Source organism: Callorhinchus milii, unplaced genomic scaffold, assembly GCF_018977255.1.
Source record: "Callorhinchus milii isolate IMCB2004 unplaced genomic scaffold, IMCB_Cmil_1.0 Scaffold2, whole genome shotgun sequence".
Classification (NCBI taxonomy): domain Eukaryota; kingdom Metazoa; phylum Chordata; class Chondrichthyes; order Chimaeriformes; family Callorhinchidae; genus Callorhinchus; species Callorhinchus milii.
In genome coordinates this window covers 545,007-561,558 of record NW_024704743.1, presented here as the reverse complement: position 1 = coordinate 561,558, position 16,552 = coordinate 545,007, and the positions used below count along the sequence as shown (strand labels likewise).

At 46.1% G+C, this 16,552-nt stretch overlaps 1 protein-coding gene and 1 non-coding gene across 4 annotated transcripts in view; both read right to left on the bottom strand.

Moving 5' to 3' along the window:
- Positions 1–16,552, bottom strand: part of ctdspla (CTD (carboxy-terminal domain, RNA polymerase II, polypeptide A) small phosphatase-like a) — an 85,267-nt gene that overhangs the window by 23,616 nt on the left and 45,099 nt on the right. The window lies entirely within an intron of this gene.
- trnam-cau lies at positions 12,018–12,093 on the bottom strand. The gene is given in 2 exon segments: positions 12,018–12,053; positions 12,057–12,093. It is a non-coding gene; the product is annotated as a tRNA-Met (tRNA).

The following is a 16,552-nucleotide window of genomic DNA, read 5'->3' as shown; positions in this document are numbered from 1 at the left end:
ATTATTGGGCAGCCACTGGATGGCGAGAAGCTTTGCAGTTCCAGCTGGTTGGACTCCCAACGCTCTCCCAATGCATACCATCGGCTCTCCTCTACCTGCGCCTAATACTTTCTGGAATGAGGGAAACAACCTCGAGGGAGAATGTCGTGTGTGTGTGCAATCCATTTCAGACACAAAGAAATTCCAGTGCGTAGTCGACACAGATGTATGTGTAAGACTCAGTCAGATGGAATACACTTAAGAGCATGTGTCGAACTGACCAAAACAAATTATCCGTTTGGCAGTGATGGCAAATCTGAGGTTAGAAGATTAAAGGGTTTGAGTCGTGTACCAGAACTTGAGCTCGTAAATCCAGGCTGACACTCCGGTGCACTGCCGTAGGAAAGAACTACATTGTTGAAATGCTATCTTTGACCTTTTTCCAATATATTTTAACATATTATTAATAATAATCCTTGCATCTGATATGCAAAGCGCTGCATAGAATGTACTGTAAAGTAAATTGACTGTGTACTTTTGTGGGCGAATAGCGCACAGTAGGGTCCCTCGAACAGTCATGGATTGAGTAACTACATTTGTTTTTCTTGATTTAATTTATTTTGAGGGGATTATTACCCCCAGAAAGGCGATCCGCCAATCCACTAACAACCGGGTTCCTACTGACTGCTGGGCAAACAGAGGAGTGTGTGTGGAGTAACTTGAAAAAGAAATTCCTCTTTCCCTGCTATGAGGAAGTAAATGAGACTGAAGTGAGACTCCATGAGGGAAACTACCAGAATAGACGAATGGGCCCTCCCACCCTCCACGCTGTAAATTTATTACTTGACGGGCCGAATGGCCTGTTTCTGTAATAATAATCCTGGCATTAGGTACAGCGCCTTATCGCGTCTTTGTGACATCTCAAACGACATACTGTGAGGTGCAGTGACTGTGTGTGTTTCAGGGCAAAATGCGGCAGACTGTTGCGCACAGCAGTGTCCCACAAACAGTCGTGGACTAAGTGACCAAATTATTGTTGTTTTTTGGAGGGATTATTATCCCTGGAAAGCGACCCGTCAATCGACTAACAGCCGGGTTCCTATGCTAACAGGACTCTGCGGGGTGAGGGTGTGGGGTGGGGGGGAGAAACAGTCTGTACACAATACACAAGAGGTTTCAGCTCCGAGAGGAGAGATAGTGAGACTGAGAGAGGGACAGAGACAGACACATAAAGAGAGACTCACAGTAGAGGGACCCACACAGAGAGGGGGGGGGAGGAGAGTGCCTTGGGATGCCTTATCAATGCGCTGTCGCGTTCTATTAATATATTAATATGAACAATTCACGTCAAACAGGGAGAAATATTTGCTCCCGAAAAACTGTGCGGTTTTGCCAGCGTTCTGCATTTCGCTACTGCAAAGAATTCATTTCATCATTAATTCATTGTATGATTTAAGAGCTTGCTAATTGCTTTACAAACTCATTTATGAATCCATAAATTATTCACGTCGATAATTTTTAAAAAAAACAGCTCTGCGTTCTCCCCGACTGTATCCATAAATAAACCCCGGAATAAAGTCTGAAAATGGATAGCTGACACTTTCAATAATTTAGATGGAAAGATCAGGTATTAAGTATCATTGCGAAACTTTATTCTCACCGTGACTCTGGACCCTGCAAAGGAAGAATCTCACAGGTGAGAATAAAGCACAGAAGGAGGCCATTCGGCCCATCGTGCCTGTGCCAGCTCTTCGAAAGAGCTGCCAACGGGGGAGTCCCACTCCCGTCTCTTACCCCAACTAGTCCCCACTCCCCCGCTCTTACCCCAACTAGTCCCCACTCCCCCGCTCTTACCCCAACTAGTCCCCACTCTCCCGCTCCTACCCCAACAGACCCCACTCCCCCGCTCTTACCCCAACTAGTCCCCACTCCCCCACTCTTACCCCACCCACTCCCCCACTAGTCCCCACTCCCCCGCTCTTACCCCAACTAGTCCCCACTCCCCCGCTCTTACCCCAACTAGTCCCCACTCCCCCGCTCTTACCCCAACCAGTCCCACTCCCCCGCTCTTACCCAACTAGTCCCCCCCCCGCTCTTACCCCAACTAGTCCCCACTCCCCCGCTCTTACCCCAACTAGTCCCCACTCCCCGCTCTTACCCCAACTAGTCCCCACTCCCCCGCTCTTACCCAACTAGTCCCCACTCCCCGCTCTTACCCCAACTAGCCCCACTCCCCCGCTCTTACCCCAACTAGTCCCCACTCCCCCGCTCTTACCCCAACTAGTCCCCACTCCCCCGCTCTTACCCCAACTAGTCCCCACAAGTATAGTTTCAGTCAAACATCCTGCCATTTTTGGGGCCTTACGGATTTATGCTCCCTGGTACAATATGTCCATTATTTTTTTTTTTGGGGGGGGGGGGAGGGTTGTGGATTTTTTTTTTATCATCGCCAGCTTTTCTGGGGATGATAAACCCTTTAAAAAAATAATTTGGTCACTCAATCCACGACTGTTCGTGGGGACGCTGCTGTGCGCAAATTGGCTGTCCACAAAATATACAGTCAATTCACTTTCCAGTATGTTCTGTGAAGCGCTTTGAGACGTCTCGAAGAGGTGACAACGCGCTGTATCAAATGCAAAGATTATTATCATTATTATCAATGGATCTGATCAGACCAAAGAGCAATCAACATAAGTTATGAGAAGATTCAAAGCTACGCTTTAGGCCGTGGGTAACTTTTTATTCAGAACGGCTAAGAAGGCTCAGTGTATTGAGATACTTTCGAAAACTCGACTTAAAACATATCAGCTTTGAAATGTCTTTAGTTTCCAAGATTTATTGGTGGTAAGTCGGTGGATGATTACAGATAAACTGGCTCGTCTCTGGAGTGGTTTGACAATCACAAGGATGTGGCCAGGAGCAAAGGCTGAGAGTTAATGGGGTTGGATAATACAACCGATGCAAGGAACATAAAATTACCACATTGCTCAGTATGAAAGGAATATTGGTGAGGTTCGCTAGTTGGGATTTATTTTGTATGAATAATAATCCTTGCGTTTTATATAGCGCCTCTTCGAGTCTTAAGTCTCGAAAAGCGCTTCATAGTAAATTGACTGTATTTTGTGGACAAAACGCGGCAGCCTATTGCGCACAGCAGCGTCCCACAAACATTCGTAGACTGAGTGACCAGATCATTATTATATTTTATTGATTAATTATTATTATTGGTGAAAGTGATCCCCAATCGACTAACAACCGAGTTGCCATTTACAGAGGCGTGTGGAGTAAGGAAACTTGCCTAAGGTTTCGCCATTCCCCCCACCCCACCCCACCCAGGATTCAAACCCAGGTCCTCAAGAAACCTGTAACATCTCAAAGTGCTTCACAGACACATTGATAACCGTATATTTCCAGCCAAATACAACAGCCAATTAACACACTGCAAAATCCCACAGGTAACCTTGAATGACCAATTTATCTTCTAAGATTATTAGTCACTTATAAGAACATAAGAACCTCCACCATCACATACACATGTTGTGCGCCAAACTATATACTGTGTCCTGAGATATTATTCCCTAAAAGAAATCAATCTCATTTGCTTGTGAAAGAATCAACACTTCCGCCGTCTTGTGACAACTTCTGCAGATTTGTTCCGAATTTACCCTACTTCGCTCACAGGCGAGGATGACCCAAGGCTCGGTCAAAGAGGAAGGTCTTGAGACAGGCCTTGAAGGAAGCACGGAAGAGGCGAGACGGAGAGGCTCTGGGATAGAATTCCAGAGGGCTGGGGGCATAAAAGACTGAAGGCTCGACTGCCGATGGTAGAGCGGGAAAGGCCAAGGATATGGAGCAGACCAGTTCCCAGCGAGCGGACAGGTTGGTAACGTATTAGGAGGTCGCTGAGGTAGGGAGGAGAAAGACCATGGTTAGCCTTGAAGGCGAGGACAAGGAATTTGAATTGGGGGATGGGGAGCCAGCGGAGCCGGGCGACGGTAGGGGTGATGGGGGTCACGGAGCCTGGTGCAGGAGAGGACACGAGCTGCAAAGCTCTGAATAATCTGCAGCTTGTGGAGGGAAGAATTGGGAAGTCCAGCGAGTGGGGAGTTAGCGTAGAAGAACAAAGTTGAATCCTCTCTCAGATAGCGGAGTCTCCCGTTAGCTCCCCTAACGACTAGCCTCCATTTACCTAACTACTTAATTCACATTAATGTCTTACGTTCAATACCTAGCTGCAGTATGTTAAGGAGATGCATGTACATTCAGCTTGGGAAATCCGCTCTCTCAGAAAGTTTACGAAGCTGGTCAGATAAATCTACCCCTTCCGAAGTCGCACTGCTTGTCATTTACGGTGTTACTTTCACGTTGGTAAGCTTCAACAACAACAACAACAAGATTCCATTTATAAAGCGCCTTTCATGTCAGGAGGACGTCCCAAGGCGCTGCACAGTTGGGTCATGACCCGAGCAGGGGGGAAATGGTCAGGGTGAGGGGAGGGAAGGGAGGGAGCGAGGAGGGGGAAATGGTCAGGGTGAGGGGAGGGAGGGAGGGAGCGAGGAGGGGGGAAATGGTCAGGGTGAGGGGAGGGAAGGGAGGGAGCGAGGAGGGGGTAGAGAGTCGAGAGGGGAGCTGAAGGCACGGTCAAAGAGAAAGGTTTTGAGACTGGCCTTGAAGGATGAAAGGGAGGAAGCGGCGAAGGCACTGGGGGATGGAGTTCCAGAGCCTGGGGGCTGAGAGGCTGAAGGCCCGGCCACCGATGGTAGGGCGGTTGGGGTGGGGGACGTGGAGCAGACCGGAGCCAGAGGAACGGAGGGTACGGGCAGGTAGGTAGGGGGATAGTAGGTCGGAGAGGTAGGAGGGAGCAAGGCCTTCCATTTTGTCTGGGTCAGAAAAACTTTCAGGAAGTAGTTACAAAATCGGTTTCGTCACTTGTTTGTTCTCTTTTTCAACCTCTTAAGGCTCTTAGGCTTTTAACCGATTTCCTGACTAGGGTTACGACACTGGAAGTTTTTTTTTGGTGGGGGGGGTGCCTTTTTTTTGAGGTTAGACAAAGCTTTTCAAATACAAGGTGATCCCTTCATTGCAAAACAGGGCCCAAAGCCAAATCCCAGCGCTCGGTGAACTCTGAATACAGAACAGCTTGTTCTGACTCAGTGACATCGAAACAACCGCTTGGAGAGGTCACGTTTCTGCACAGACTACAAAGCTGGTTAACTGGTGTGCACGTGTCAATAACTCTTACTCCCCAACACATCACAGAGATACGAGGTAATACAGATGGATGCTGGTCTCCAGAACATTGACTTCATTTGTCATGATATTAATCCGGGCATTTGATACAGCGCCTCATCACGTCGTCGAGACGTCTCAAAGCGCTTCGCAGGTTACGCTGTAAAGTGAATTGACTGTGTGTTTTGTGGGCGAAAAGCGACAGGCAACAGAGCGCAGTGCAACCAGATCGGGAGATTTATTTGATGTGAACGGTCGGAATAAATTGTTCCATCAGATCTCGATCAGTGTCTGGTGTTACACATGCACTTTCCCTTCCCTCGGATCAGGAAGGTAAGCTTGTTCTCAGCTCCCACACATCTGGTCTCTAAAGCAGCTGCTCTGAGGAACAGCATGTAGCAGCCTGGGATGACTTTGTTCTTTCCAGCAAGGAAGTGCCATGCCTTTGGTTACTGGCGCTCCAGTGAAGCAGTATGGATTCTGTGCACATCACCAAAACAGAAAAGGCCTCGAGGCCAAACAGCAAGACAGGTCAGGCCTGAATGCTACGGAAATGCTTGAGTGAGTCTATGAAATGTCAACATGTAGATTCACCAAACAACATTGCAATAACAGCCTGCGTGGAGTCTTATTTTTTTTCGAACATTCTTGTTTAAGTGAGCGAGCGCCTCTGATGCTGTTAGGAAGTCATCGAGCCCCATCGTGTCGTGGAATTTACCCTACATCAGCAGAAACGATCACGACACGGAAAGGGAGAACGCATTTTTAAAGCGCCTAAAACATTGCTATGTCTCAAGAGCTCTGGTGAAACATGGGGGGCTTGTGCAGTCAAATATACCAGCCGATTTGCCCGACGGAACCGAACAATGAATTTCGGAGTGAAATCAGGAAGTATTCTTTCACCCAAAGGCCGGTGGAAATCTGGAACTCTCTCCCCCAAAAGCCTGTGGATGCTGGATCCATTCACACTGTCAAGACTGAGGTGGACAGATTGTTAGGTCAGGTAACAAGAGATGCAAGGGCAGGTAATTAGATTTAGGTACAGATCAGCCATGATCTAATTGAATGGCTGAACAGGCGCGAGGGTCTGAATGGGCTCCTCCTGTTCTTGTGTTCCAATATATTGTCGGGACAGGAACCCCGGCAAAAGCTTCCTTTACTTGTTTAAATACCGTGATCTTCAACATCCATCTGAAAAACAGGCAGATGGGACCTTGGTATCAAGTGTGCTGAACAGTAAGCTTTACTTCACGTTCGGGAAACTCCTGGCAACTGCCAGGGAAAAGGGCGGAGTGGCGAGTTATCAGGAGTGGCGAGTTAGACATTCGTGTAAATTCATAAATAAACACGGCCGGGATATTGATGACATAAGTGTCGGTGACAAGCGAAGCCGGGGATTTTACTGTAGAATGTCATAGAAAATCTCCCAAGACAACTGCACAGTCCTATCTATATATATTTCATCCAATTGAACATAATAATCCTTGCATTTGATATCGCGGCCTATCACGTCTTCGAAACCTCTCGAAGCACTTCCCCGGTCTGGAGTGTTCATCTGTCGCTCAAATCCCAAAGTGGGAACTTCGGGAGGAACTTTTTCATTCGGAGTTGGCGGGACATGGAGAGCCCATCCAATAGTGGGTGGAGAAGTCCATTGTAGCTTTCAAGAGGGAAGTAGACAGGCATATGAAAGAGAGGGGGCTAAACGCGGTATACTAATAATCCTTGATACAGCGCCTTATCACGGCGTTGAGACGTCTCAAAGCGCTTCACAGGATATACCGTAAAGTGAATTGACTGTGTATTTTGTGGCAGAGAAACGGCAACCAATAGCACGCAGCAGTGGATTGAGCGAGCACATTTTTTTTTGAGACGTTTAAAAGACGTGATAAGGCGCTATATCAAACGCAAAGATTATTATTATTATTTTTCAGATGTGTCGGTGATCTTTCTCTGCTTTCTGACACAGTATACGTGCGACAAGCCACATTGAGTGAGCGAACCCTTGGGATGACGACTGTCAGTCAAGGTTAACGCCCGAGCATTTAAACGGACGGGTTTTCAGGAGAATCAAGGCCTCCTAGTTTGGGGGACATCTGCGGGATGTCCACGTTCAGTGTTATCCATCCCTACATTCCTCCAGGGCCATGATTGATGACAGCAAGTCTTCGTCACACGAGTGGCCACTCTGGTAACGCTATTCAATATGTTCCCCAGCTGTTGGAACCAGTTACAGACTTGGCTGACATATGCTTACACATATCCTCGCAGGTCACTGTAGCAGGCAGCCGCGAGCTTGCCATTGCCCCTTCGTTTTCACAATGTCGCCCACAAAATACACAGTCACTACACTTGGCAGCATATTCTATGAAGGGCTTTGAGACGTCTCGAAGATGGGATGAGGCGCTGTATCAAATGCAAGGACTGTTATTATTATTATTATTATTATAGGATTGTAATGTACTTTTCAGAAGGGCCAGAAGTCTGAATTGATTGCTTTCTTTTGTTTCAATTAGGCCACAAGTGGGAACTCACGAGATGAAAGTTAGTACTTTTCTGTTTTTAGAGAAAAAAATATAGTTCAAGGACTTCCCCCGATGGCATTAGGCCATACAGACAGCAGAAACAAATTCCACTCGGTGCTGAGCTGGTTGGTCTCGGCCTTTGAGGTACTATAATTGGCCTCAGTAGCCTTGGTTAGAGAGGAGTGAGTGCTGCTGATTGCTGCCCACAGACCCCTGTTATATTTAGGTGTGTTGTCATCACTTAAGTCCTATAGCTCAGTGGTTGGAGCACTCGCCTCACAGGCGAGAGGACCCGGGTTCGATTCCCGGGCAGGGCGAAACGTTCCTTACTCCACACGTCTCCGTTTACCTAACGGTAAGTAGGAATCCGGTTGTTAAGTCGATTACCGGATCGCTTTTCTGGGGGTAATAATTCCTTCAAAATAAATAAATAATCATTTAGTCACTCAATTCCACGAGACACTGCTGCGTGCAATTGGCTGCTTCATTTTACCCACAAAACATAGTCAATTCATTTTACAGTATATCCCGTGAAGCGCTTTGAGACGTCTCGAAGACGTGATAAGGCGCTATATCAAATGCAAAATTATTATTATTATACTGGACTGTTGTGGTGCTGCCTGCCCATACACTCATCAATCTGCCATTCACTTGACAGTAATTCCTGTGAGGCACCTTATGGAGCAGATTGCAACTTGAGGAGGAGTTTTAAAAACGCAAGTTCTTCTTTTTCCTTATCTGTCATCTCTAAACACCAACTTGTCAGTGGTGGGAACCATTGCCTGGTGAAGCGGTCCAGACCACTGTTGGCAGGTGGATTCTGTCTTTAGGTGAGGGTTAGCACTGTAGGACCAAGCCCTCACAGTCCAGGCTGACATTCTAGTGCAGTTAATAATAATAATACTAATAATTCTTGCGTTTGATATAGTGCCTTATCACGTCATTGAGACGTCTCAAAGCGCTTCACAGAATATATTGCGAAGTATTTGACTATGTATTGCAGTTATTTTGTTGCTGTTGTCCCACAAACAGTCATGGATCGGGAATAAATTATTATTTTCATTAACCTACTGATGTAGTACTTTGGTACGATTCCTGGAGGCCACACATTGACTAAGCAAATGATGGGACTTTGATTGGATGGGAGAAGCCACCAGCCCCCAAACTGCATGGTACAAATCACACGGCGATAAGCATCAAAGCACTGAAGCTGGAGCCCATGCATTCGAGCAGGTGAACATATTGGTTAGTTGTCACGACTATCCTAGTCACACAAGTGACTCCTACTTTGTCAGCGGAGCTTTGGAGGGAACAACAACAAAAGCTCTTGTTTAAACATAATCAGCGATTGCAATTTGCACTGAAGCGATGGATGAAGGCGTCCTGGCAAATAATGATGAGATGCTCTCGTTAGCCACAAAAATAAACATGGCACAGATTATACACGAATGGTTTGCTTGAGTGGGTTCACACGTGCTGATTGCACCTTCCTATCTCTCCAGCTGGCTTACTCGCCACTCCACCACCCGCCAACTCGGTTTCCTGCGTGTCCCTCGGCCCCTCCGCTCCATCACCGGTGGCCGTGCTTTCAGCCATTACACCCGAGACTTTGGAACTCTCTACCTCACTCCCTTCTGCTCCATTTTCAGATCACGTCTAAAGACCTTTCTTTTGAGTATGCATCTTTTGGGGAAGGCGGGAACAGGGTCTCCTTGGAGCTCAACTGGCTCCAAGGTGACGTGTTTGTCAATGAAATGTGAGAATCGAGCCAGCCCTCTGTGACGGTCTGTAGTCCGCTTCCTGAGCCAGACCGTTCCGCAGTATTCCAGGGCACTCACTGCTGACGAGACCAAAGCCCAGCCTGGCTCATTGGTAGGACTTGGTAGGGCCGACCAGTCAATGGGGGCAGGGAATCCTCCCTTTCAACTGTGCGAGCCAAAGCCCTAGTGGTCCATCCCCCTCTCCCCGACTCGACGAAAAAAACAGCTCCGAGATGTTGCCCCATGTTAAGGGCGCTATATAAATGCAAGTTGTTCCTTACAGTAAATCTAAATTAGGTGCATTAGGATTTTTTTTCAGTGAGTTCACATTACACAGAAAATCCCCCAGAGGAGGTTAAATTGCACGGGGCAGAAAGGCGAAGGAGTGTAAATTAATTTTCTCCGAGTTGACAGTTGTAGACATGGTTAAAAAAGTGTTGTTATTGTGTGTGCCAGATCCAATAATAATCCCTGGACACTTGTCTAATTCACTTCCCGTTCCATTATTCGACATTCTCGGTTTACAGTAATATCCAATGAAGCATAAGGTAACATCACAGTTGGCTCCTAGGAACAGGTGGAGGCCATTCAGTCCCTCGAACCTGTTCCACCATTCTATTAGTTCGTGGCTGATCTGCACCTCAACTCCAATTACCCGCCTCTGCCCCATATCCCTTGATAGCCTGACCTAACAAACATCTCTGCACCTCTTGAAAATTTGAAATGACATTTAATGATGAGATGCTCTTGTTAGCACCAAGAATAAACCGTCACTCTGCTCACGGCCTGCCATCTCTAGTTTCTTTTTCTGTATATTTGTGTTTGCAATTCATTCAACATTAGTAAAAAAAAAAGAGGAACCCTCTGCCCCCATCCCCAGATGATCACAAAGCCTCAGTTTTCAGTGCATATCAGATTATCTACCAGTGGAATCGTCTTCAGTTGCCAACATTTCCCACACACACTCATAATATAATAATCCTTACATTTGCTGTCACGCCTTATCACGTCATTCAGACGTCGCAAAGCGCTTCACAGAATATACTGTAAAGTGAACTGACTGTATATTTAGTGGCCAAAATGTGACAGCTAATTGCACACAGCAGCGTCCCATACACAGTTGTGGATTGAGTCACCAAATTTTTTTTAATTGGAGGGATTATTGCCCCCAGAAAGCAATCCAGCAGCTAACTGATAATTGGGCTCCAACTTACTGCCAGGTAAATAGAGAAGAGTAAGGAAACCTGCCTTAGGCTTTCGCCCTGCGATTATGGTTATCTTTCTCCCACATCCTGAGAGTTGGGGAATTTTCCAAAAATACACATTCCCTTCACAAGATTCTTTTGTCGCTCTGTAATGCCACATGTGTAACACACAACTGACCTGTGTTATAAGGCACTGTCCACATACATTTTAACGCTAAATAATCTTTATGACTGCCCGTAAGGCCTGACTGGAAGATAACTTAGGGGAATGAAATCCAATAACTGCATTTATATATGGGATGTATTCAAATCAACACACAGGGTAGTGTCTTGGGAGCGCTGGGTTGGTTAGACGTCAAGATTGAAGGCATTCCCATTTAGTAACAAATCTTCATTCTCGGACACATCTATATCAAATGCAAGGATCATTATCAACAGCAGAGAGATTCCCATGGGTAGGTGGCACACATGGAACCCTTCAGTCTGGGTCAGATGCTCTTAAGCACGGTGATGGGATTCCACAGGTGTCGGGACACCCGGCTGACCAAAACAAAAAAGCAGCTGGGATATTTAAGGAATGTTACAGAAATGAAATCACAAAGTGATGTAAGGCGCATCAATCCATCCGTCTTGCCCCCTCTTCGATCGCACCTGAAAACCTTCCACTTCGACCTTACCTATAGGCTATAATACAGCCTATAATAATAAAAATAATCCTTGCATTTTGATACAGCGCCATATCACGCCTTCGTGACGTCTCAAAGCTCTTCACAGAATGTAAAGTGAATTAATTTCATATTTTGTGGGCAAAATCCCTTTTTTATTCTATGCGAATAAAGATTGTTTCAAGGCAGATTTTTCAAACTCTATTTTCTATACGGTTTAATTATCGATGGCGAGTTTAGAAATACAGTCATTTGGACCTGGCGCTCACCCCTGGTACACAAAAACATTCTCCTCACTCCTATATCACTAAGATGCTTTCTTTCGATCACTTACTCGAACCTGCTGGTGCATTAACCAAGGGGCAATGACATAGCTCTTGATGTTCATCAACAGCTTCACTTCCTGATGGAGAATCATGGATATTTGGTGGCGGGGGAGAGGGGGGAAAGGGAGAGAAAAAAGAGACACAAATTGTAAAACAAATAAAGCAGTTGTGGATTCAGTGAGCAATTTATAAATTTTTTTGACGTCATTATTACCCCCGAAAAGCGATCTGCCAAACTACTAACAACTGGGTTCCTACTTAATTATTATTATTATTATTATTGCTAGGTAAACAGAGGCGTGTGGAGTAAGAAAGCCTACCTGACGTTTCGCCCTGCCGGGAATCGAACCCAGGTCCTCTCGCTCGCAATGAAGCGAGCGCTCTAACCACTGAGCTACAGGACTCCATTAACCGGATCTTTAGGCCCGAGATGTTTCTCAGTGTAATCGTGGACAACAGTTGAACGAATGCAAACGCACGAAGCCAACCTCTAAAAAGAGGCCCCCATCTGCCGCGACCTCCGTCGGGCAGCACGTTGTTTAATCTTGCTCGGTTTTTATGAACACCTGGTAGAATCGGAGATCGTTGCACCCCACAAACACCACAGAATGATGCTCAGAAATTTCCAGGATTTTGTTCATATCAATAGTCTTTTGTGTGTTGCTTCTCAATTCTGTTGCCCGTCCAACAGAGTCTGCACTCTCCTCACAAGCGAGGGGATCTGGGTCCGATTCTCAGGCGGGACGGACACTCGAAACCTTAGGCAGGTTTCCTTACCCCACACGCTTCTGATTACCCAGCAGTAAGTAGGAACCCGGTTGTTAAGTCGATTGGAATATCGCTCTCCGAGTGCTCCAACCAGCACGCTGCAGGATTGGACACGTATTTTATATGCCGAAGTGTTAACAGTTCAAACAAATACTGGGAAGAAATACTTCCAGTGTGCAACCACTATCCTCCCTTGTAAAATACATATTATGTTAGAAAAATATCTCCATGCACTTTGCAGAATGAGATTAATTAGAGATGAAGAGCCAGTTGTTGTGGCGTCAAACACTGCAATTAACTTACGACAGCAGCAGAATGAGCAGAGAATGGCAATGTTCTCTATTTGATGGCCCTGTAGAGATACAGACACCTTAGAAGAACCATCTGGAGCACATTACCGTTCAGCTGAATCTCAAGGTAGATGGGAAGTAACCTAATGGCCATCCCCAAAAAGGATACGATTTGGAAATACATAATAATGCTGGATTTCATATAGAATAGTAATATCCCTGAGTACCACGTGGTGGGGGAAGACAAGAACAATAAATTGGGAGAGGTGTTGCCTTTCAGGATGAAGCCGCAGCTTCAGTTGGTCACCAACAATCCACTGACACCATGCGGAGAGAGAAGGGAGCTTCTCCCAGTTTGTGGGCCTTGGGACGTGCAGTAATGGCTGCCGTGTTTACCTGCCCACACACAACAAGATACTCTAAAAGCGCTTTGAGAGACTGACGTGATAAGCGCCTTCAACCGGGCCTACAGCCACCTCCCACCAGCTTGGCGTCATTCTCCGCCACGGTCAAGCCCCCTGCGTGAGAGGCGCTGGGCAAATAAATGCCAGTCGTTGCTAGAAAAATGCACGTTCTTTCTCTTTTAAAACATTTCCTGATTAAATTGCAAACAAGTATAATTTATACCAGCGAAAGACAGCACAGCTCAGATTATAAGGCTCGCACTGAAAAGCTCTCACATCCACATGCAAAACGCTCCTACAAGCACTCTCTGTTGGTGAGCTAAACTTAGCTTCCTATGGAAAAAACCCACTGAACTGCAGTATTAGAAGCCTTGGTATTTCCTATATCAGCCAGTAAAATAAACACAGGGTAACACCCAGTCTGGAGTGGGTTCCACGACTGTGACACATTGAAGGGTTGAACTGATGTCAAACTGCGAGAGCAAAGTCTGTGTTGTAAAAGCTAATGTTATCCCAGAGCTGACGTGTTAGTGCCACAGATGGCATTCCACACAGGAGAGAGAAATACTGCGATTTCTTAAACTCAAGTGTTTTCATTTCTCTTCCCCTCGCAAGTCCCAGACCGCTGGCTCCCACTTGTCTAACCGAGGGGTGAAAAACGCCCAGGAGACATTCCTCTGCTGGAAACGTCTCAGTCCCTAACAGGTGAATCTCAGTTAAGTCGGTATTCCCTCAACGGCCACTGGAATGGTGGGATCTGCGAGGCAGCAAATGCCAAGTTGCCACCAGCTGTCTCAATGTCTGCTGTAAATGAGATGGTGGTGGGCAAACCAAGTCAGTTCTTGGTAGCTTTGATATCGCCAGGGCCAAAAGCACCAAAAGATAATTAATAATAATAATAATCCTTGCATCTGATATAACGCCTTATCACGTCTTCGAGACGTCTCAATGTGCTTCACAGAATATACCGTAAAGTGTAGTGACTGCATTTTGCGGGGGCAGCCAATTGCGCACAGCAATGTCCCATAAGCGGCCGTGGAGTGAGTGATCAATTTTATTTGGGAAATTGTTGGCCAAGACACTGTGGGAGAGGAGAAACTCCTTCTCTTTTCCAATAGTGTCATGGGATCTTTAACGACCACCTGAACAGGCGCAGACGGGACCTCGGTTTAACGTCTCACCCGAAGAAGTCTCACATCACACTGTGCATTTTTCATCCCGTTATGATTAGAGGAGGAAGAGTGCTTTGCCTTTGAAGCCAAATGCACGAGTGTGTACGTAACCAAATTCCATAGCTGTTTTGCTGGCGTGACTTGAAGCAGTTTACTCCCTGAAGTCAGTCTAGCCCAACAAGTCCGCGCTATACTTGGAAGTTAATGCAATGGCAGAGGTGCTGTCCTTCAGATTAGACATCATGCCAAGATCCTGCCCGGCTGTTCAGGCGGACATTAAAGATCCCATGGCACTATTCAAAACAAGAAGGGAGTTTCTCCCACTCCCAAAGTCTTGGCCGAGCACCAGATAAATTGGGTCTTTCACTTCATGGCGGTTTGCAGGAACGAGCTGTGTACAAAATGACCTTTCTGGCTTGCTTACAACACACAGTGACTGCATCTGACCACAGATGCAGTTCCCCATCAAGCGCTTTTCACACTTTTCAACGTTTGGAGGCACCGATTCAAGGATTATCATTTTTCCTTCGGCCTAATAAAAAATATAGTCAATTAAAATTCATCAAAATCAGAATACGACTCACTCATGAATAGTAATCTCTCGCCCTACAGAATTACACAGTACTTTGTCGCAGATTTAAAGCACATTGTGTGATATGAAACCTATCATCGGGAACAGTGAGTGATCTCAGAGTTCTTAGAGATGGACACGGAGGGACAAAGGTTGGTACTATTGAGATTTGCCGAGTGTATTCACTGTTCACGTTAATGGAACGAGGAGACAGCAGAGAGAATGCAATTTAATGTTTGTCGGCTCACTGCCTCTGGCACTCGACTGAAGTGATTCACAGCCTGTGCAGTGCCGTCAGTCTCCATTTTTGCGACATCCTCGCACGTGGTTATTAAATCATAAGGCAGGGCATCGCGTGGCATTTATTTTCCGAATTTTACTGCACAATTTTGACACCCAACGGATTGAATTGATTCATTGTGAACCCCGGGCTCCATTTCGCTTCCCCTTTAGTTCCACCAGTCTAGCGAGACACTAACTTAATGCTGGGCGATAGACTCAGAACGTTTAAATAATTCAACAGCAACTCTTACACAGGGCATCCAAGTCTGCTACACATTCAAAACACCACTGGCTTCTTTAAAATAATATATATTTTCTTATTTGCCAGCACATCAGATACAAACAAAGACGCTATTCTATAATGCATAACATACAGAATGTTGTTGCGACACATCACGAGCTCAGGTGCTAATGTGCCAGACGTTAACTGTGTTCTAACATAAAACAAAGGAATAGTTTCTCTCCCATCCTCTCGTTACATAATGATATTGAGCTCTTTAATGAAACCCAGCCGCGACCACTCTTCCAGGTAAATTGTTCTAGTGTTTGATCACCAGCGTGTAATGAAATACTCCCTGAAGTCCATTATAATAGCCCAAACCTGTGCCCTGTTGTTTTGGCACACGTGAAAGCACCGTTATAATAATAATATAATAAACCCTGCATTTGAATAGCGCTTTTCATGCCTTCGAGATGTACATTTGTGGGCAAAACGAGCAACTGCGCACAGCAGCGTCCCACAAACAGCCGTGGATTGAGTGACCAAATTATTATCGGGTTTTTCTTTCTTGAGGGATTATTATCCCCGGAAAAGCGATCTGCCAATCGACTAACAACCAGGTTCCTACTGACTGCTAGGTAAACAGAGAGGTGTGGAGTAAGGAAACCTGCCCAACATTTCACCCTGCCGGGAATCGAGCCCAGGTCTCTCGCTTGCGAGGCGAGTGCACTAACCACCGAGCTACAGGACACCATGCGTAGATCTGATTTGACCATTGAATAATACTACAGACAGCACTTCTTGTCAATGATTTCACAGGCTGGAGAGAAGTGGAGTTAACCGAGTGGGCGTAACAGATATTGAGTATCTGCCTCTGTACCAATATCTGTTACTAGAGTCCTGTAGCTCAGTGGTTAGAGCACTCGCTTTGCGAGCGAGAGACCTGAGTTCAATTCCAGGCAGAGGGCCAAACCTTGGGCAAGTTTCCTTACTCCACACAGAGCCTAATAATATTCCCTCCAAAACCCAAAACAATAATAAATTGGTCATTTTCAATCTACGACTGTTTGTGGGACATTGCTGTGCGCAATTGGCTGCCGCGTTCGCCCACAAATATACAGTCAATTCACTTTACAGTGTGTTCTGTGAAGCGCTT